Genomic DNA, 23,159 nt, shown 5'->3' with positions numbered 1-23,159 from the left:
TAGCACGGTAGCGTTGGTAATCGCTATCGCTTGGTAAAATAATAATTCGTCGGATAAAGTATCGCTTGCCGCAATCCGCTTTGTCAGCGGTGAGCGTGATTGCGTTCTCGGCGCTCGTGACATCCCTCCCCCTTTGATGGAAGGGAACCATGGAGGGTTCGGCTTCCATGTGTCCCTTACCTGGCGCTTGCGGCATCCCTCCCCCCCTTCGATGGAAGGTGATCTTACTTGTTAGTTTACATATGTTGTCGCGTAACTGTAATATAATCGTGTGCTTATGACTAATATAACATAGCATCGTCGCGGCGCCTCTGTGCGGTCTCGCTTTTCTTTTGCTTTTTATTTTTGTTTTTTGTTTGTGCGCCATGTTATTAATCCTATTATAGTTATTATTACTACGCAGGTGCCTGTTCCCATAGAGTATACAGTGTATTTATTTTTGAGTAAGTTATAATCGCTATCTTCTAGAGTTTTTCTTATTTCTTCTAGACTTATGCTTAACTTGGTTAAATCTACGGGGTTCTTAATTATTTGTCGTAACGTGTCGGTTTTGGCTAGCTTATTCTTATCGATGTCTTTATTTTTTATTTCTAATGTTATATTGTACTCGGAGAGGTAGTTTTGGATATATTTTATTTCCTCAATTTTTCGTGCTTTTAATATTACGTTTGGTGTGATTAGTTTGCAATTATCTTTTAGTTTTATTTTTCCGATTTCTTCTAATATAATTTTCTCTTCTATTTGCTTTTCGCACTTAATGCTAATTTCTTGCTTGTGTGCCGTGAAGTAGAGCCACGCTTGCTCCTCCGTCAATGCTATCCACAATGGTGTGTTAGATATCATATGGTTCTTTTCGCAATAATTGAGCTGTCCCGGTGTATGTGTATATATTTGCACCTCGCATGGTGCTGTTGTTTTCGCATAATATGTCGCGAAGTTCTGTTCGCATGTGTATGTGTTTGTTTCTCGTATGCAGCGTTCTAACTCTACTTCCTCTAGTAATTTGTAGTGGTGATTCTCTTTATCTATAGCTAGCAAGGGATGGTTTATTTTTATGTAGGCGAATACATTCGCATGATCGTGTACTGGTAACGGTATTGCTTTAAATGTAGGGTATGCTACCGGAAATCGCAAGATTATGTATATGTATGGACCATCTGAATACGCGCTAAAAGTGATGCATGTGTGTATGGTCTGCCAGTGCTCAATTTGGATTTTAAAAGGAAAGTGTAATCCTATGGTTAATTGTGTAACCGCTTCTTTGAGGGCTGTTATTATATGTTTTATGGGTAGTAGTCGTGTCGGTATCATTCCGTTTTTCTCGTATGTCAGGTAGTCTATTATATTTTCCGTGTCCTTCGTTAAATTCATTATCATTGTCAGGATTAGTAAGTGTTCGTCTACGTCTGCCTGTAGTGTGGACTCGGTCAACCGTTGTTCTAGTCGTTTTGTCGCACTCATTATCAGATTTTCATTATAATTTAGAGTATTTTCTAATTCGTCCAAGTGCGCTATTGTGGCGTTGATTACTTTTATTTGATTTGCTACTGCGTGCTGCAGTACCTTGCCGTTTGTTCGTAACGTTTGCAGTTGCTCGTCTATTAGTTTCTGATCGTCGGCGTCCATCGTTCCGAATAATATTTTGCTGACCAACCCGACCGCATCTAGCAGTCCTCGTCATTTGTCAATCGTTTTGTATAGCGTTTCTACTTGTATCAACAGCGTGATCAGTTTGGTATTTTTTCTTTCTATTATCCTCATAATGTTTCGGCAATCTAACTGGGCGTTGCCTATTACTTTTCGGCACTGTATTGTGGTTTCCTCCATATAGTCTTGCAATTGCTGATGTCTGATCTCCAATTCTTTTGCGCTCAGTTTTATCACTAATTTTCATGCCGATTCAGCCTGTCTCAGCTGACCGATTTCCTCGTAGTAGATTCCTGGCTGGTGCGAGAACAATTCCCAGTCAATAGCATGCCGAGAATCAGATGTCGCTTGTACTGCTCCTCACCACATAAGGAGCATCCTGCAAGTTTAGGGACAAGTTTTTTCTTTTTACTAACTCTAATTTATGCTGTCTTTATTATTAATGTCTTTATTTTACTGCTTTTGCTTTTTGCTTTTTGCGAATAATTATTTGTATGCGTTGTTTGCTAATCTTCGATGAATAGTTTGAGTCGGTTCGCGTGCACCGTCGTAATTTTTCGTTTCTGTTTAATTTTGTAATTAACATCAGAGGTTTTCTCGATTATTTGATATGGACCTATCTATGGTGCTTCCAATTTCTTCGATCGTCCTCTGCGCACTGCTTCGTCATGCAGGAGGACCTTATCTCCTACTTTGAAGGTTTTAGTATTCGTATTTTCATCTGCATAGTTTTTTGCTTTTTGTTTTGCTTCGCGAATATGTTCTTTTGCTACTTTCTGTGTGGCTCTGAGTCATTCTCTTAGTTCTTGCCCGTAGTTATCATATGTATAATATGGTTTCGGCGGCGCTGCTAGGGCCGTAGGTAATGTTGCTCGGTGCCCGTACATCAATTCGAACGGTGTATAGCCCGTTGCTGTATGCGGTGTCGTATTGTACGTGAACATCGCGTATGGGATCCATTCATCCCAATTGGTTTGATCCTCGTTTATATAGTGCCTTAAGTATTCGATCAGAGTCCTGTGCGATCTCTCCAGGGCTCCGTTGCTTTCAGGATGGTACGCGGTTGTTTGAATTTTCGTTATTTTTAGGAGGGTGCATATATCCTTGAACATTTCACTGACGAAGTTCGTTCCTTGATCTGTCAGTACTGTCTCCGGTATTCCGAATTCGCATATTATTTTTGTGGTGAACTCTTTGGCAATCGTGTTTGCTTCCTGGTCTGATATCGGTATTGCTTTACTAAATTTTGTTAAGTCGTCTTGAAATGTTAGTAGGTATTTATTTCCTTTCATGGTGACCGTAAGTGGTCCTATGATGTCCAGGGCGCATTTTTGAAACGGTCTTTCTGGCGTGTCGGTCAGTACTAGAGGCATTTTGGTTTTCTTACTTAGTTTGTTTTTCTGGCAATATTCACATTTGGCGATGTATTCTTCCACATCTCGTATTAGTCCGTGCCAATTGTGCATTAGTCGTATTCGATTTACGGTACGTGTTACGCCTTGATGCCCTCCTGAGGGGGGCATTATGATATTCGTACATTATTTGCTCCTTGTCTTCTTTGTTATATTCGCGTTCTTCCTTGTCGAGCTCGATGCTGTTTATCTGTGTGTCAGACGCGATCGGATTTCTGCTGAGCGCATCAGCATTTGTATTGCCTTTACCTGCCTTGTGTATCACCTCATAGTCGTACTCTTCTAATTTGAGCCTCCATCTGATTAATCGTGAACCAGGGTCTGTTATACTAAATAGCCAGATCAATGGCTTGTGGTCTGTAATTATTTGAAATTTTGTTCCATAGAGGTACGGTCGGTGTTTGACGGCCCATACTATGGTTAGCAATTCTTTCTCCATTGTATTATAGTTTTGTTCCGTTTTATTCAGAATTCTGCTTGCGTATGCAATTGGTCGGTCTTGGCCTACTGGCCCTTGCGACAATACTGCTCCGATGGCGTATCCGGATGCGTTACTATAAATTGTTTAGTGAAGTCTGGGTAAGCTAGAACTGGTGTGATCGTTAACTTTTCTTTTAATGTTTCGAATGCGTTCTGTTGTTCTGCTGTCCAAGCGAACTTCTCATCCTTTTTTGTTAGTTTTGTTAGTGGTTTTGCTATCTTCGAAACATTCTCGATGAATCTTCTATAATACCCGGCTAATCCTATGAAGGATTGCACATCTTTTACCTGTTTTGGTATTGGAAAGTTTGCTACGGCCGTTATTTTCGCAGGATCCGGTATTATACCGTTTTCGGAGATAATGTGTCCTAAGTATGTCACTTCCTTTCTTAAGAATTCACATTTATTCAGTTGTAGTTTCAGATTGTAGTCTCTTAGTTTTTTGAATACTTCAATTAGTCTTTTGTTATGCTCTTTCAAATTTGGTCCATATATTACGATGTCATCTAGATAGACTAGGCATTTGAGGCCTTGTAATCCGGTTAGTACGGAATTCATAAGTCTCTGGAATGTTGCAGGCGCATTTTTTAATCCAAAAGGCATTCTATTAAATTCGTAGTGCCCGTAAGGTGTGGAGAATGCTGTTTTTTGTTTGTGTTCCTCATGCATGAGGATTTGATGATATCCCGATGCTAAATCCAATGTTGTAAAGTATTTCGCGTTTCCTAGTTGGTCTAGTATGTCAGTGATATTCGGGAGCGGGAAAGAATCGCCAATTGTTAAGTCATTCAATTTCCGAAAGTCCACAACTATTCGTAGTTTTCGCTCTCCAGATGCGTCTAATTTCTTTGGTACTACTAGTAAGGATGCGTTCCACTGACTCGTGCTGGAACGGATTATCTCGTCGTCCAGCATTTTCGTTATCTGTTTATTTACTTCTGCCTTGTGCTTCTCTGGTAATCTATATTGTCGGACATTCACCGGTGCGCTATCTGCTCGCGTATTTATTTCATGTGCTACTGCGTTAGTGTACGATAGGCGGTCGTTTTCTAGGTGGAAGATATCACAGAAATCTTCGCAAATCTGGTGCAAGGTTTTCTTTTCCTCTTTATTTAAATGCTCGGTTCGCATTTGTCTGTGCAATTTTTCTTTACGAGCTTGAATGGGCTCGTCGCTTATTTCGTTACTTGACACCTCCATGATATACATGTGTGCGGCGTCTTTTGTCTTTATCTCGTCCACCGTGACTAGCGGCGTTGTTATCTCCACGGATTCTCTCGTGGTATTTATCACACTTATTGGACATACGTTTTCTTCTGGTATGACCAAACAATTTCCTATGAAAACTCCGGGTTTGGTTTCGACTGCATTTACTATTCCAATGCTATTCCGATCGGTTACTGCCTGAATTATGGTTTCACTGCGAGGCGTTAGCATGGTTTTCTTGTACGGGTAGAGTTTGAAAGTTGTGTTGCCAATACGGACTTGTTTTTTCCATGATCGCATTTCGCTTGCTGTTTATTCAAAAAGTCTAGTCTCAGTATCTCTTCATAATTTATTGGGAAGTCATCTCTTACCACATACATAGTGTGCCGTATCTCTCGGTCTCCTAGCGTTATCGTTGCTCTTATCTTTCCGAGTGTGTGTATCTTGTGGCCCGTAACTCCGGTTAGGGCTAAACGCTCTTCGCGCATTAGTGTGTTTCCCTTTAGATTTCCTACTTTTATTAATGTCAAAGTGGCGCCTGTATCGAGGAGGAAACTTGTTTTTCCCTTTTTTGTCTCTCGCATCGGCAGGGTAATCAAGTCTAACGTGGCGTTTGTATGAGGCGTATTCACCTGTGTCACTTGATGCTCGCGTACGGTTCGCGTTATCTTTGTTCTCGATTTCTCTTCTTCTTCGTCGTCGCCACTGCTTGTGAACGATAGGTCATCGCTCCCCCTTTGCTGCTTATTCTTTCTCATTATTACAGCGGTATTTATTTGTCGCCCTTTTTCATTATCCTGTCTCGTGCGTCTCGGCTGCCCCTTTCTCGGGCGGCCGTTCAGTGACCAGCATTCGTCGCGCTTATGACCTGCCTTTTTGCAGTACGAGCAGTATTTCTCGATATTATTTACGTTCGCCGGTCGTTCGGCTCGCGGTAGCGGATATTTGTTTATGTATTGGCTTGAACGACAGTCGCGCGCCAAATGTCCTAGCCTACCGTATTTGTGGCACTCCAGTTTTTGGTTGTGGTTTCTATACTGTTCTTGGTTGCTTCTAGCTTTCTCGTTATTGTACATTTTTATAGGTTGGCTACCTTTTAATTTTTCTTCGGCTGTCGCGCCTAGCATCGCGGCTGTTAAATTCGTATAGTTCCTGGATCGTACTATTGTTTGTATCTCGTCACGTAATCCTAGTTGGAAATTTTCTAGGGCTAATTCTTGTATCGTACCTAGGATTGCCTTTCGTTGCTCCGCGGTGTGCTCGCGTCCTTCTACCATAGATTGATAGAGTTCCATTGCTAGTTTGTCAACGCGGAGTCCGTATTCTCGCGCGCTTTCCCCGGGTTTTTGACGGGTTATATTAAACTCTCGCTGAATGTGCGTAGTGCTACGCTTTGCCAAATAGCACATCTCGATCTCGCGCTTCAGTTGCATGAACGTGCGTATATCCCTTGTTTGGAAATCGTGCATGGCTTTCCCTGTTAGTTTCGTGCACAAGATCGCTTTTAATAATGATTTTTCGTCGGCAGGATTTATTTCGCTCATCGCATACGTGCTTGCATTTAAAAATTTTTGAACTTGGTTCCGCGATGATCCGTCCATCTCCGGAATCATATCGCGGGCTTCTTTTAGTTTCATAAACGTATGTGCGGGATCTCGCGAATTTCGGACATCGTCCCGTGTACGCCCGTATGTCATTTCTATTGGTTCGTCATTTTCTGCACTCCGATCGTAATTAACGACTTCTAGTTGGCTTATGCGGCCCTGTAGTGTTCACATGCCTTCTATCAACTCGACCAACATTGCATCTCGCGCGTCGTGCGAAGATTCCGCCGGGTCAGATTTCCAGTGTGCCTGGCTTAAAATGGCTCTCATCCTTTTTACTTCGTCGTCCAATTCTTTGTTTACTACTTGTTGTTCTTCCGCGATCGATTTTAACGGTGTGCCCGAGGGTTGATTTGCCATTTCCGCTGGAATTATATTTCGTGAGGCGGTGTAAAATTCGGTTGGATCGAACACGCTACTATCGTAAGATGTCAATGAGAATTCTCCACGGCTAGGGTTACTTGCGTTCGTGCCGTCGCTATGGTCTTGCGTCTGTTGATTGTAATAGAACGTCGTCGCGTCTCTCACTACTCGGTAGTAGGCTATTATCTATGTCACTAAGCGAAAACACGCGTTCAATTACAATGTTCGGATGTAATTCCGGTTGACTCGTCAGACTATCGTCGGAATAATAATTACTTAAATCGCGGCGTACGTTATCGCGCGGATCGCGTGAATTTTCCGTCTGCTCGAGGCTCGGAGGGTTCGGGCTGAGCGCTCGGCTGGCTGACGCACTATGTAGCCACGACGTGTTTCTTTGGGCAGGAGTTTGGTTAACTCCCTCGTTCGACATCTACCTACACGCTTCTCTCGCTATCTAATGCGCTTGCCTTAATTTTCTATGACTTACATTACGCTCGCAATTCGCATGTTTGTGACGTGGCGCTGGCTGCGGTAGGACGTGGCTTCTCCGGTGTCACTGATATGCTCTGCGTTGTGGCTCTACCGGCTCTTTCTCGCCGCAGGGATGTCGACTTCTTTTCCGGCCTTTTCCTTGAATTCCGATCGTTTGTTCCTTCCAGATGACTGGGTGTAGCTGCGAAACGATCCTACCGCTGCCACCAGAAATGTTGTGCGGGTCGTTTCGGGGATCGATCAAGGAGTCGGCGGGAAAGAGGCACTCACCACTTTGTTCGATACTAAATAAACTTTATTAACACTTGATACAGATTGTCCTTTTTAATTCGGACCGCGACAGACGGCACGACGGATCTCGACGAGTCCTCTCCTAGTATCGGTCTTCCGTTTTTATCCTGTTCCAGGCGGCCGATCCTTGCCGTGTCATCAACATGTTCGTCAGCGTTCGCGGTATATTTCTGGGTCGCGCGGCGGTTTTCCGCGTAAGGGCCGCGCAACCCGGTTAACAGTTGCTTCACGTGGAACGATTACACGATATTTGCGCGATTAGCACGGTAGCGTTGGTAATCGCTATCGCTTGGTAAAATAATAATTCGTCGGATAAAGTATCGCTTGCCGCAATCCGCTTTGTCAGCGGTGAGCGTGATTGCGTTCTCGGCGCTCGCGACACCTGGTTGTAAATGTGACATGTACAGATTTTGATTCATTTATTCTAATATTCCATTTCTTAGATCATCGATCACATCAAGGCTTTTTTGTATTTTATTGGAGGCAATCGTCGGATCATCATGTGTGGTCAAAATAATTGTGTCATCGGCAAAGGTCCCAATTAACGTTCCCTCTGTTACTGAGAGGTCAGTAGCGTACAAAAGATACAACGTTGGATCCAGTACACTATCTTGAGGTACTCCGGCTTTACTTTTATTATGTACAAAAAAGTTCTGAGCTTTTTTTTGTAAAATTCAATCTTTATTCAAAAACAAACAAAAAAATATTATTTAGCGAAATATTCTCCGTTTGCATCAACGACCTTTTGCCATCTTTCGGGTAGCTTGCGAATTCCTTGACGATAGAAGCTCACCGGCTTCGAAGCGATAAAATCATCAATACATTTTCGTATCTCTTCAAATCTCACAAAATGTGTATCAGTCAAATGATGCTGCAGCGACCGGAATAGGTAGTAATCGGAAGGCGCCATGTCTGGGCTATACGCCGCATGCGGGAGAAGTTCCCAGCCTAACGCAAAGATATGGTCCTGAGTCGCTTTCGCAACATGTGGTTGAGCATTGTCATGAAGCAAGATCACTTTACGACGCCAGTAAATGGCCTCTTTTCTTCTAATGCATCGCTCAAATTGATTAATTGTTGTTGGTAGCGGTCTGCCGTGATTGTTTCACCCGGTTGTAACAATTCGTAATACAACACACCTTTCCAATCTCACCAAATACAGAGCAAAACCTTCTTGGCGTAGATATTGGGCTTTGGCGTCGATGTCGAAGGTTGACCAGAGTCAACCCATGATTTTCTATGTTTAGGGTTATCATAAAGAATCCACTTTTCATCGCCTGTAATGATTTTGTGCAGAAAATCTTTTTTCCGGAACTTTGAAAGCAAAGTGAGTGCAATGTCACGCCGACGATTTTTGTTGTCTTCAAACAATTCATGCGGAACTATCTGCCTTCTTTCTGAACCTTTCCAATCGTATGTAAACGTACGGAAATGGTTTGCTGCGTAACGCCAAGCTGTTCTGTAACGCAAGCTCCGTTTCAGTTTGCGCAGAGTTTATATCCAGCAATTCGTCCGTTTCAATCTTTTGAGGGCGTCCAGCGGTTCATTTTCAAGACTGAAATCTCCTTGGCGAAATTTTTGATACCATCTTTTACATGTAGTATGACTTACAGCGTTCTCTCCATATGCAGCACAAATCATTGCACTGGCTTTAGCAGCATTTTTCTTCAGATGAAACGCGAAGTGGATGGAAAATCGAATATGCTCTTTTATTGCCATCGTGAACACTACTGATTTTTGAGGTTATGTGCATCAAACGCCAAACCGTATGGCATTTTAGAAGGCCAAATGTCAACGCTTTAAAGCCGCAAAAGGGCGAGAAGATATATAAAATTTAAATTGTTATTTCGATTGTATGAAATCTAAAGCTCAGAACTTTTTTATACACCTAATAGCTTGATTGTTACGTCACCGTATGTAACCCTAAAGTCTATTTGTTAGGTATGAATGAAGTAGTAGAAAATAGTTAATGGGAAATATATTCTTGATTTTACTCAGGAAGTCATCGTGTCAACAGGCACACCCTGTCAACGCTTGGGATATATCTAGGAAGACTGCCGAGCAGTACTTTTTTGTTTTTGAAAAGAGTTTTGTAATTTATTTTGTTTACAATCCCGTGGATTTGCTCTATTGTGCTGTAGATTCACTTAAAACCAAACTGATACTCAGGGATTATCTTTTTTCTCCTCGATAAATGGATTCAGATTCTTTAGAATTAATATTTTCATAATTTTCGACGGAATTCGACGGAAATAACAAACTGATGGACCTATAAAATTTCATATCTTCAGCAGGTTTACCAGGTTTTTGGATTAAGATGACTTCAGCTACTTTCCATTGAGGAGGAACAAAGGAATTCCGCAATATGGCATATAAATATGGCATTATAAATGAATGTCAGGAATTTGACATCGACTGGGAGAAGTTTTTTGAGGAGTCTGGCTGTAATTAGGTCATATCCAGGAGCTTTTTTAGAATCCATTTTTTGGATAATGTTACCAACATCTTTTACCTTGAATATCGCTATTGATGATCTCGTTTGATTTATTATATTGTGTGTATTGAAATTCTCACACACTATTTGAGAATCCCCCTCGACGAACGATGTAAATATTTCGCTGAGATGGTTTGCAAACATTACTGCTTCCTCTTCATCACTTCTTACCCAGCTCCCATCATGCTCACGTATATGGGCAAAGGAGGGCTGAGGCTGGTTGATTTTTTTCATTGCCTTCCAACGAGTAGTCAGATGCAACGGTAACATCCAGGTTTCTTAAATAATCTTGAATTCCAATGTTCCTCTCTTTGCTAAGTACATCCTTCAATTTTTTAATTAAGAAGTTGAGCTGTTTTGAATATCTCGTCAATTGCCAAAGTTTACGCGATTTCCTCTTTTTATCCTTTTTAATTCCTTGACTGTTGAAGAGCATGTAGGCATAAGGGTTAACTAGTGACTGATAGGTGTGGATTCCCAGCTCTCTGCACATTCGTTGAATCTCTGGACTGCATGGGTTATATCATCATCGCTTTTTAGAGCAATATCCGTGTCCACAGTGTTTTCCACAATCTCCCGAAATTTTTCCTAGTTTGTTCTATAGTTATGCAGCTTGCACTTGGCGGCTTTAGCACAAACTTGGGAATGCAAAGAGACTAAAAGGAGAGTAATCAGAGGACAATTCAAAACATGATTGACATCGGAAGTAGTTCTTAGATATTCCTTTTATAATACAGAAATCTATTAAGTCTGGGACTTTTTTCCTATCTGAAGGCCAGTAGGTAGATTGTCTTGAGGAAATTACGTCTAATTTCAGAGTATCAATTGCAAGTGAAAATTGGCGATCTTTAGATGATATAAGCCTAGAACTCCATAAGTACATTCTTCAATTTTTTAATTAAGAAGTTGAGTTGTTTTTTATGTTTTGAATATCTTAGGTGTTTGTCATTGTACTCTCCTCCTGCAATAAAGCTTCGTCCTAATGTATTAAAAAATGCCATATATTCATCTTTTGTTATAGAGTATCTGGGAGAGCAATAGACCGCAGTTAAATTGACCTTATATAACCCTCAACTGCATAGTAGTGGCTTGAATGTGGTTATTATTAAATGAATTACACACAAAGTGTCTGATGCTTTCTCTTACAACGATAGCCGTGCCACCGTGCGCTTTGCCATCCGGGTGATTAGTCTAATAGAATCTAAAGTTTGGCATGGAAAAGTAGTTTTTATACGTAAAATAAGTTTTAGTGATTAACATTATATCAATTTTTGTGTTGCTATGAATGTTTTTAATTCTAGTGAGTGTTGGAAGAACCATTGGCATTCCATATTGCCAACTTTAATTCGTTGAAGATGCTGTCAGTCTGTTAATATACTGTTAATAATAATTTACAATTTTGACAGTGTATTCATCTGTCCCATAATCATTGATTTTTAGCTGTTGTATATTATCAGTGTTGTTTGCCAAAGGCATAGGATCTAATTGAATTTTAGAAACCTCCTTGATAGAAGGACTTACATGAGATGGTCTTCTGCGCATACGCCAAATTGTATGTTAGAATAAGATTTATCTACTTTGTTTCATGTAACATGTACTGTTTTGTCTGTTGTTTGAATGGATTTATTCTTTAGTCTTAAGCTAGGATATTTATTGTACTGCAGTTTCTTGTGCACTGTGCAGCTCTTATATAATTGGCCGGATGATTTCCGCCACATAGCACATAGGTGACTGTCACACTTCCCTTTCCTAGCACAATCGGCTGAAAGGTGGTCCTTGGCACATTTTATACATTTAGCTTTACGGTGACAATATGTTTTAGTGTGCCTATACCTCTGGCATCTCGCGCACTGCGGCATCTCCCTTTTAGGGCGCGGAGGTTCAAAAGTGATGCGGCACTGGAGCAAGTTTCTGATTTTATATATATCCTTATTGTTTGCATCTGATTTTAGCTTAACTATGAAGATTGGTAGAAATTTCTTAATTATTCTTTGTTTGATATTCTAAATGTTGATAACTATGTGCCCCAAGTTTTTTAACTCAGTTTTGAGTTTCCGTTGAAAAGTGCATGTTTTTCAATATCACTCTAAAGCTTCTTTCTTCTTTAAGCTTGTATGTATGGAACTCAGTTTCTTTCAGTTATAACTGCTTAACTATGGTAGTGTATGCTATGGGTGTTTTAGATTGTATTTTTACCTGATCGTCCCTTAATATTCTTAGGTCGTAATCAGTCTTGACAAAATCGTTAAGCATTTAAATGAGAGGTTGTATGTTACCTTATCAACAAAAATCGGAGAAGGTTTTGACAGTGCTTCTTGATTTGGTGGATCTTCTGAGTCATTATTGTTATTGTTAAGATCATCAATCTATTGGAAGTTGGAACTACAGCAGCTAGCCAGTATTCGTTTAATTTAGGCTATTTACTGATCTTAATATTATGGTCAGGACTATTTCTCAGTCTTTTTTTGTTGATACGACCATCCATTGCTCGCCCATTGTTTTAGCGGCTAGTTCACTAAGGATTGGAAGCTTGGTCTATTTAGGTGAACAGATGATTCAGGTGCAAATTTTACTGACAGTTTATCATCTCCTATATACGACTCATTTATAAGAGTGGCATTGCCAATCAATTTCGGTTTATGCAATGATTGCTCCCCCTCCCATTCATGAAGCCGACCTCAAAAGAGGATGGCTTTTCCGAGATTCTGTTCGGACTGCCACTTGGGATATTATTTTTCGATTGTTTTATGCATTGCGGTAAGTGCCAGTTTTAGTCCCCCGGTACTAATCGGAGAGCGTTCCCCAATCCGCCACTTGGGGAGGCGCCCGATAGGGGACTAGCAATCCCACACGGGCCATGAATTTATGCATAGCAAACTTTTATAAGAGTACTAAAAATTGTCCACACTAAAAATTTATAATAGACATAAAGAATAGATTTTTATTACTGATAATGCTCAAAACATAGCCATAGTAAACAAAAAATTAATTTAAATGTGAAATTGTTAAAAAATATATAATATATACATATATACATATATACATATATAATATATACATATATAAAAAACATAATATATACATATATAAAAAAATTTAACAGAATTTTATCTAAATATTTGTTAAAAATTTATAACAAAATTATAAATAAATTCAATCAATAAACTTTTATTTTAATAAAACTCTTAAAATAATTCTCTTGCCTTAGCTCATTTTAAAAGCTGGTTTATCGAATATTATAACACAATTATACATTGTGAGTGAAATTTACTACGTGCATATTAAATATTAGATAATTGATCATGTATTAAATAAGTTAAATAGTGACGATAGGATAGTATTCTCCAATTCCATATTAAATAATTTATCTGCATTAAATTTACTTCCATAACTAACTAACTTGATAGGAACTAACTCACTTGATAGTATAAAATTAATAATTATATACACAAAAAAATATTTTTATTTTCAAAACATCTTTGTTTCCGAATGTTAAATATTGAAATAAAATTATACAGCATTAAAGACATAATTTGTTTACATAAAAAATTTTGTAAAATTACATCAAGAAAAATATATTTATATTTAATAATCTTCATGAGTTGAGAGAAGAAATGTCGAATAGAAGATAACAATTTCTTCAAACCAAGAATCGGAATTTTTTAAATACTATTATGATCTGAACAATTAAACTGCGTTTTAAATGAACCTTATAATTTAAAAAAGATTATTTTGCTAAAAATTAAGATTGTTTCATTTATAAGTTTCATTTATAAGAATGTTATTTCCCACTTATAAATAACTTATAAACATAAATTGTTAAATACAATATATACTATGAAATAGAAAATATTATATTCTATTTAAAATATATTATGATCTTAATTTGATATAATATTTGTAGTATATTTGCTGTTGTCAAGTGCCGGGAATCGAATGATAATGAATATACTGAACTCTCATAACGAAGATGAAGACATTTTATTTTGCATTTTACTTATTATTGCTTCTCAATTGCAGAGCTGCACAGGTTCTCCTTCCCTTTTTCTAAAACTCATTGCGTGCCCTCAGTCTAACCAAGGCACTGTCAATAATACGATCAATAAATTAGATCGATAAATGACCTACAATTCGGCTATGCTGACAGAAGTTTGGTCCCTCAAATTCAATCGTGGATACAATACAGATTTGTAATGATTCGCAAAGATTATATGCTCGAAATATAATAATTATATTTGGTTACATAGTATTTAATTAAAGATAATTTATAATGAATATGTAAAAAAACAAAATTATAAAACGTAAATTAAACTTTTTTAAAAATCATAAAATATAAATTAAACCTTTTCTCAACTATCATTATAATGGTAGATCATAAATAACCTTATATAACAATAAAATATTTTATGAGCAGTATGACCACTGTAGAGTTTTTGAATGTTTTGAAATCCGAAGATATCGATAACAACCGATTATGTTAGTTCGGAAACGCCAAATAGATATACAAAGCAAGCACAATATGCGTATACAGTATTATAAACTTTATTAATGTACAAGTATCCTTATTGTCACATACAAGAAGACTTGATAATATCAATTGCTCTTGTTGGTAGCAAAGCGTGGTTACTGACATAGGACATATCTGCGCACGCATACAAGAATTGAATATCCTCAACACTCCCCCTTCAATTCGAGTTACAAAGTTTCGACTTTAACTTCTATTCTACAGTAAAAAGTCCCACTCTTGAAGCACAACACAAATGTCTATCGCGAGGTAATCCTTTAGTCACAAAATCCGCACACATTTCTTCACTAGGAACATGTTGCTAGGAACAATCAGCAGACTCTTCTGCAGCGATTAACAAATGAAGTGATAAGGCAATATGCTTGCTGCGACTATGGTAAATCAGATTATGTGCCAACAACTCAGCTCCTCGATTATCATTATACAGGGCAACTTTACACAGTTGAGATAATCCGATTTCCTTCATGAAACCCTATTGCACCTCTGCCCAAGATAGATACATCAGTCCTCCGACCAACTTGCGATACGGATAAGCTTTCACCAATTCGATTGGTTCTTCATTATCTTTAATCAGCTGATTACCCACTTCTAATGGCGTAGAAACAAGATTAGCTTTGCTCATGTTAAAGCGTTCCAAGAGCTCCTTGATAAATTGCTCCTTGAGGAAGAGTGATCCTATCTTTATACTGGTTTATCTCCAAACCTAAACAGCGACATGCCAGTCCCAAATTCTTGACTTTAAAGATTTTGGACAATCCTTGCCTAATCTTCTCGATTCAACTTTCGTTTTCATTTACAATGAGAAAGTCATCGACGTAGAGCAATACTAATATTAGCTTATCATTTTTCCTATAATAAACACAAGGATCAGCTTTTGTAGGTTACAAGCCTAAACTAAGCAACGCCTTGTGAATTGTTTCATGCCACTTACGGCCAGCCTGCCTTAGGTCATATAGCGTATGATCAATTGAATCAATGAATGTTTCAATTTAGATGTTTGATCTTTATTCAGACTTTTTAACAATTTTTCAGCTTAAACATTGTGGATTATTTATCTTCTTCGTTTACAATTTGCTGAAGCATTTCATTCAAAAGTGGTGGAGATCTCATAAAAATTTCCTTTTCAAGAACGCCGTTCAAATAAATGGCTTCGATATCTAGTTGATGAACACGGAGTCCAAGTCGGGCAGCTAAAGCAATCATTAATTGAAACGAGCTTAAACGTGCTACAGGAGCAAATGTCTCCTTAAAATCTACATCAGGTTTTTGAGCAAAACCTTGTGCTACGATTCTCGCTTTTCTCTTTATTAGCTGACCCTCTGGTCCATATTTATTTGTTAAAAACAGTCCGATAGTCAACGATGGTACGGTTTGCCGGCCTGTTCACAATATCAAAAACATCATTTTCCACAAAATTTCTAATTTCAGTATAGACAGCGTCTTTCCACTCAGAACTTTCAGGTCCATTCACAGCTGCGAACGGAATCTTAACAATATTTGCAGAATAAAAAATGACGTTTGCTTCCCCAAATATGTCGCCTTTAGAATCTGACGAACTTTCTTGATTACTAACATGATCAGCTGGTGAATCTTGATCTTCAGTATCAATAAACGAAATATCGAGAATGAGAATCACAGAATATATCTTACAGAATATATCTTAGATATATCTTAGGAGGCCCTCCCGGCGCTCCTGTCATTCCCTTTTTAGGTCTCCCGGGTTCTCTCTTCATCTGAGGCGTCTGAGTTATAGGAGTCTCTCTTGACGTACTGTCTGTTTAAGCTCCTTCTTGTGTCTAGATTCTTCTAAATATTCCCCTTTATTATCAGCATTGGCTTTATGTGAGCTAGGTGCTATCAAAACACTTTGTTTTTCCACTAAAAGTTGAAAGTAACTACTATACTCATACACTTCACCGTTTTCCGATTTAGACTTGAGATCCTTGACGATTTCCCCCTGGCTGTTAAAACCACTTACAAATTTCACATCACGAAGCTACGACTGTCCTTTTAGCAGTCAGCTAGACTTGATACGTCTTTACATTTTCAGAATAGCCAACTAAGATTCCTTCTAGACCTCTCGATACAAATTTATCTTTTGATGGATTCTTGTTCAAAATACACAGTCTTGATCCAAACTTACGAATATGCTTAAAACTTACTTTTCGTTCAGTTCACAATTCATAAGGAATTTTAAATTCCACAGTTTTTGAAGAACATCTGTTGCGAATATAATTTGCAGTTGCCACAGCTTCCGCCCAAAATGATGGTGGCAATCCAAATTGAATTAACATACAGCGTACCATATCTACCAATGTTCTGTTGCGCCTTCTGCAACCCCATTTTGTTCAGGTGTATTGAATAATTAATCTTCATTGAATACCCTGAATCGACAAAAAAACTTCGGACTTATGGGTAACATACTCTGTACTGTTGTCAGATTGGAGATATACTATTTTATAGCATGTCTGTGTCTCAGTAGCATTCTTGAACTTTTTAAAAATGTCTAAAACTTCACTTTTCTTGTTCAAAAAATACACATGACCATAACAAGTACAATCATCAATGAAAGATATAAAATACCTTGATCCTCCTCGAGACTGCACTCTCATTGGACCACAAACGTTAGTATGAGCGATTTTCAGCTTTTGGTCAGATATCTCTTCTCTTGATTTAAATGGCAATATTGTCAGCTTTCCTTGAAGACACACTTCACAACATGTAGATATAAGCGGACAAGCAGGCACATTTCCAGCAATCAATCCTCGTCGCTTCAAGAGTTGAATGGCCTTAAAGTGTAAATGCCCAAGTCTGTTATGCCACAAAATTAAGTTAGAAAATTTTTCATTTGTTATACTATAACAGTGACTAGAATCTTCTCCAATGTAATATAAATTACCACATCTGGTTGCCTTGAATATTTTGTCACTCTTTTCATTTTTAACTACAGTTTCTTTTAAAAGTAACTTCATGCCCTTTGTCAGTTATTTTGGCGACTGACATCAAGTTTATGAGTAAGGTACATACAAGGCATTATTCAAGCTAATTGACTTGTTTTCAGTAATAAACTTTACAGTACTTTTTGCAGTCACGTCTAACATAGCACTATTAGCTAACTTTATCTTATCTCTGTCAGTGCGAAACATTTCTGTAAAATCATCTCTATCCTTACACAAGTGTGTTGTATAGCCATTACCTAAACACCACTTATTACCAGCAGTTACTTTATCTGCTTTAAAGGCAAGAGAGTCAGCATTACAACTCACAAAATAATTTTCTGTGCTAAGCATACCTGAATGCTTATTCTTCTCAGGACAGTCAGCACCTTTATGACCTTTCTTCTTGCAGCGATAACACTTATACTTGAAATAACTTTGCTTACCTCAAGAGCCTGAATTACCATTTTTTTAAATTAGACGCCTGAGGTCTACTTTGTTTTGAGCGAACATACAAAGTTCCAGACGTATACTGACTTTCTCTATTATGTAAACGAGACTCACTTTCTTCCAAGATTTTTACTCTTAAAACATTTGGATCAAGAAGATCATCATGGCTCTCTATTGTACAACGAAAATTCTCAAACGATGCAGGTAACTATACAATAACAGAATAGCTAACAAGTCCTTATTCACATTGATCTGCATGGCCTCCAGCTTATCAACAGTCTCAAAAAACTTCATCAGATGTTCCCTCACATCATCACCTTCACTCAGCTTGTGCAGAGTCTATTGCTTCAGGAGCGTCGCTTTTCGTGCAGGCCCCTTTGATGCGTATATATCTTGCAGTTTTAATCAAACTTCTCGTGACGTTATGCAGCCTCTCACATGTTGCAGTTCAGATGGGCTTATTGACAAAATAATGTCCGATTTTGCCTTTTGATCGCTCTCTATCACGCTATTTGGCTGTAGGCTCAGTCTCACCTGCGGTTTTGGCTTCCTTCCGTTCACATAACCCCACTCGTCAAACTTGATCAACAAGATGTTGTAGCCCGAATTACTCCTTATATTATTTTTGCCATATTATATCTTATCCTCACGATCATTCTCGAATCTCGGAATAGCCGATGCTACGGAAACGCCGGCCGGAAATGCAAGCATGCAAAAGCAAGTCCGCAAATTCAAAAACAGAGCGCGAACGAGGAATTTGCGAGAGCGCGCCGTTTTGACCATATATTCCGATTTAGGTCCGATTTAGAATTATAAGACGACACTACTAGAATACTATAAAAACGGTCGCTAAATCACCAAGAGGGGCAATCACAAGACAATTGTACTTCGTCACAGCCAGTCGTTATCAGTAATAGCGAGATTCACATTGTCAAGAAGCCGTACTAATAAATCAGCTACTTAATGAAAGTAAGTAATAATATTTGACCAGAAGAACCTTCCATTTATGATCCTGCTTGGAGTTCTAACTCCTAAGGCTCGGCGAATCCGACTTTTCCTAATTACAATCTTGTAACCAAATCTGGGCTACAACATTTTGATGGCAGCGGTGGGCTTTTCGACACTATCCCCACGATTCATATAATCTGAAAGGATAATCGCTAACTGGGCCAGCAGAAATCGAGAGTAAGCCCTAGCAGGCAAAACGGGCAGAAAAAATTTTTCTTGTAACTTTCATAAGACCTGCAGTACTATCCCCAAGGCTGCAGGCAGAAGAGAAACTTTCTCAAATTACAAGATCTGTGAAAAACAGGCGGATGGAAAAGACTCCGTCAGAAAATAACAAGCCTACAATCGAAAGAGTACAAAAAAGATAGCTGAGTGCAGACCTAGGACAACCCTACAGCTATCAGCGGCAGTAGAACAGCGAGCCAGCATCAACGTACATCGACACCAGTCGACTAGAAATTATTTTCGACTATAACGAAAATTGATTCGTACAAATACTTAATGAACAACCTCGCGAGCCGTTAGACATAACCTACGGACGAACACTCGAAGATATACGAACTCCGACTCGAGACCGTAGCGGGATATCTATGATTAAAAGAAGCTCGCGATATGATTCCAGAATTCGATGGAATCTCTCATAAGCTGCCGGAATTCTTAAGTGCCGCATCATACGCTATGAAAAATACAAATCCGATGGAAGAAGGAACGCTACTGGAAGCAATACTATGCTCTAAACTAAAAGGCAAAGCTATGACTGATTTTCAAACTCGAGATATACGCGATTTTGCTCAGTTAAAAAGAGAGCTAGAAGTTTACTATCTTAGCAAGAAAAGTATTACACACTTGCAACTAGAGTTCAATACACTAAAACAAAGATCCGGAGAATCGGCAAGAGCGTTCGGATTACGTACGGACAAACTAGCTATGGAGCTATACGAGTCCATGATAGAAGGTCGAAATAACATAATAGAAAATAAACGAGCGATCTTGGAAACCATACAGCAGCAAGCTCTATGCAATTTTCAGCTCGGATTACTAGACGACATAAAATTATTGGTACGATCTCAACATTACAACTCTGCAAGACGCCATCGCTGGCGCGAGCGCGGAAGAGAAATTTAAAAGACCAATGGAAAATTTTGGGCGAGCAAAAGCGAATACAGTATGCACATCCGTCCGCGAAAATAAAATACTGCAATGCCAAAGATGCGGAAAAATCGGACATGTCGGACGAAATTGTCGAACTAGTAGATACACAAACCGATTTTCTTTACCCAGAGCCGAAAAAACCATCGGCGTAAATGCGATGGAAAAATATTGCGTAAATTGTAAAAAGGCGGAACACGATAAAAAAAAATGCTGATCAAAACCCATGAGAAATGATTACATTGAAAAAAAAGATATTGAAGAAGACAACAAAGGAAAATTTGACGAAGACGAAGACAATGACAGTGAACAAGACGAAACTTACAATGAAATGACTTTTGACGAAATAAATGACACAACTGAAAGACAGATAGTGACACGCGGACAAAAGCAAAATATAATAACTGTCGTGACAAAATTTTTATGCAAAAAGGAAATTATTTATATTTTTTAACTAAAAGCAAAAGGTAAACCTTGTGATGACGGATCAAAAACATTACAAAGTAGAAATTTAATTCCTAAAATTAAAGAAGAAAAATTAGGAAATATTGAAATAGTAAAGAAAGGAAATAAAATTCATTTAATTTTTATTTGCAAAAATAATATTAACGAAAAAATAACTAAGGAAACATTACATTGTTTAATTAATAAATTACGAGAAGCAATTAAGGAAAATTCAATTAAAATTTTAAATATTGCTAAAATACAAGAAATTGATAATATAAAATAGGAAGAAATCTTAAATTGAATTCGAGAATCTATTATCAAAATTCCAGTTAAATTAATAATTTGTCACGATCTAATCAGAATTCCGGAAGTTGAAAATCGAAAAGATATAATAGAAGAAGCTCATTCATCAAAAATTAGAGGACATAAAGGAGTAACTAAAACATATAATCGAATTAGACAAAATTTTTATTGGGATAATTTAAAGAAATACTGAAATTCGAAATTATATAAATCAATGTTTACAATGTCAAATAAAAAAGTTAGTTCGAATCAAAACCAAACAATCTATGTTAATAACTGACACACTCTTTTCTTCATTTAAAAAAATATCAATGAACATAGTTGGACCTTTATTAGAAACATCCAAAGGAAATTCCTACATCCTAACAATCCAAGATCACTTAACCAAATTTTCTTTAGCAATATCTTTAAAATCAATAACTGCCGTAAAAGTCGCTGACGCATTATTAAAATATTTTATTTGCATTTTTGGAACCCCTAAGGCTATATTAACAGATCAAGGAACGAATTTTATGAGTAACTTAATGAAAAGATTTACAAAACAATTTCGAATTAAACAATTTAAAATAACATCCTTTTATCCACAAGCCATGGAGCTTTGGAAAGATCTCATTTAGTATTAATTGAATATTTGAAACAATATGTTAATAAATTTACTGAATGGGATGAATTATTAGAATATGCAACTTTCTTTTATAATACGAGTACACATGAATCAACTGGATATACTCCATATAAGTTGGTGTTTGGCAAAGTGGCCAAACAATCGTCCAATGAAATAATTAATGATATAGAAAAAGGAAAAACATATAATGATTATTTATGTGAATTAATGACAAATATTCATAATTTACAAGAATTGGCTCGAGAATGTTTAATAGCTTCAAAAATTAAATCTAAACATTATTATGATCGAAAAATTAATTCACAAGAATTTCAAATTAACGATCAAGTTTTCCTTTTATGTGAACCAAGAAAAGAAAAATTAGGTGATCAATATTCTGGACCACATATAATAACAGATATTTTAAATGGAAATATCAAAATTCTTTTTAAAGGAAAACCAAAGATCGTTCATCCTAATAAAATTTGAAAAACCAAAAAATGACAATTACCTAAGAAATTGAATTTGTACCGCGCAACAACTTCAATTTCATTCATAATAATAATATTTCTTTCAAAACAGATGAAAGCGAAAATCTTTCTTTTAATTCTCATCCAGAACATCTTATAATAGAAGAAAGCTATGGAATTATCGACTTTGATTGCGGAACATCTAACCTGAACGTCACAACATTGTCATTATTGGAAATAGAAGAATGTAATGTACCGCTAATCGAACCATAAGTACAAGAAACTAAAATTCAATTATTACAATTGTCGAAATTCGAATCTATCAATATTATACAATGTAGAGTCTCAATAATAAATAATTAATTTCAAAAGTATTCATGCCCAAAAGAGGAGGGCGCAGTTCAAATTAAAAGACTAAGATTTCAGTAAATCAAACGATAATTTTAAATAAAGATCCCTTTCCATTATTCCTAAAACTGGCAAAAAATTGGCAAGTCAACCTAACACTAAAATAATCAAGCAAATTCCTAAATATAAATTGAAAAAAATTGATTTCGAGATAAATTATCCAAATTAATAAGAAAGATCCGCGATAAAATTTATAAAATTCGTTTCCTATTCGGGGTTGATTAATTCACAAACCGGTCCAATCCCAGGGAAAAGTACTTAAATGTTGATCCAAAAACGGACAATCAGAACGTAACATCGGCAAGACGCGGGTCAGCGCTACTCTAGATTTGATAACCTTGTCAATAAAGGAAATAAAAAAAGGAAAAATGAATTTCTTGTTGGATACGTGTGTTATTCTAACATTTGTTAAAGTGGGAAATTTAAAAGGGAATACGTCAGTACGAGAGGAACAAATAGGCCTCACCGGCGTAACAGGACACAAGATTCACACTCTTGGTAAGATTCGAGCCACGATCATCCTCGGAAATGAAGAGATAAGACACACCATGTATGTGATAAAAGATGACTTCCTGATCGCTTACGAAGGAATTCTCGGCATAGATTTCATAAAGAAACACCGAGCAAAATGCGATCATGCAAAGGAAATATTGCGAATAGAAAGCGTAAATTTAAAGTTGTAGCCTCACAAGAAGTATATTCTGACGCCTCGCAGTGAAACCATCGTGCAAGCTATCATTAATCAAAATCAGATTGGAATAGTGAAACCTGAAAAAACGGAAGCAGGAGTATTGGTAGCTGCCTGGTAGAACCCGATAATTATATCTGCCCAATAATTGTAATTAATATAACTTTCGAAACTATTGAAAT

General features: G+C 37.5%; 1 pseudogene; it reads left to right on the top strand.

The window, feature by feature from the left end:
• LOC148936275 (uncharacterized) overlaps positions 1–20,606 on the top strand; it is a 125,436-nt pseudogene extending 104,830 nt beyond the window's left edge.
• Positions 20,607–23,159: the final 2,553 nt, after the last annotated feature.

This window comes from Pogonomyrmex barbatus, unplaced genomic scaffold (genome assembly GCF_055798465.1).
Source record: "Pogonomyrmex barbatus isolate J1 unplaced genomic scaffold, ASM5579846v1 scaffold25, whole genome shotgun sequence".
Lineage (NCBI taxonomy): Eukaryota > Metazoa > Arthropoda > Insecta > Hymenoptera > Formicidae > Pogonomyrmex > Pogonomyrmex barbatus.
Note: the sequence above shows the minus strand (reverse complement) of the source record. Positions and strands in the feature narration are given on the sequence as shown.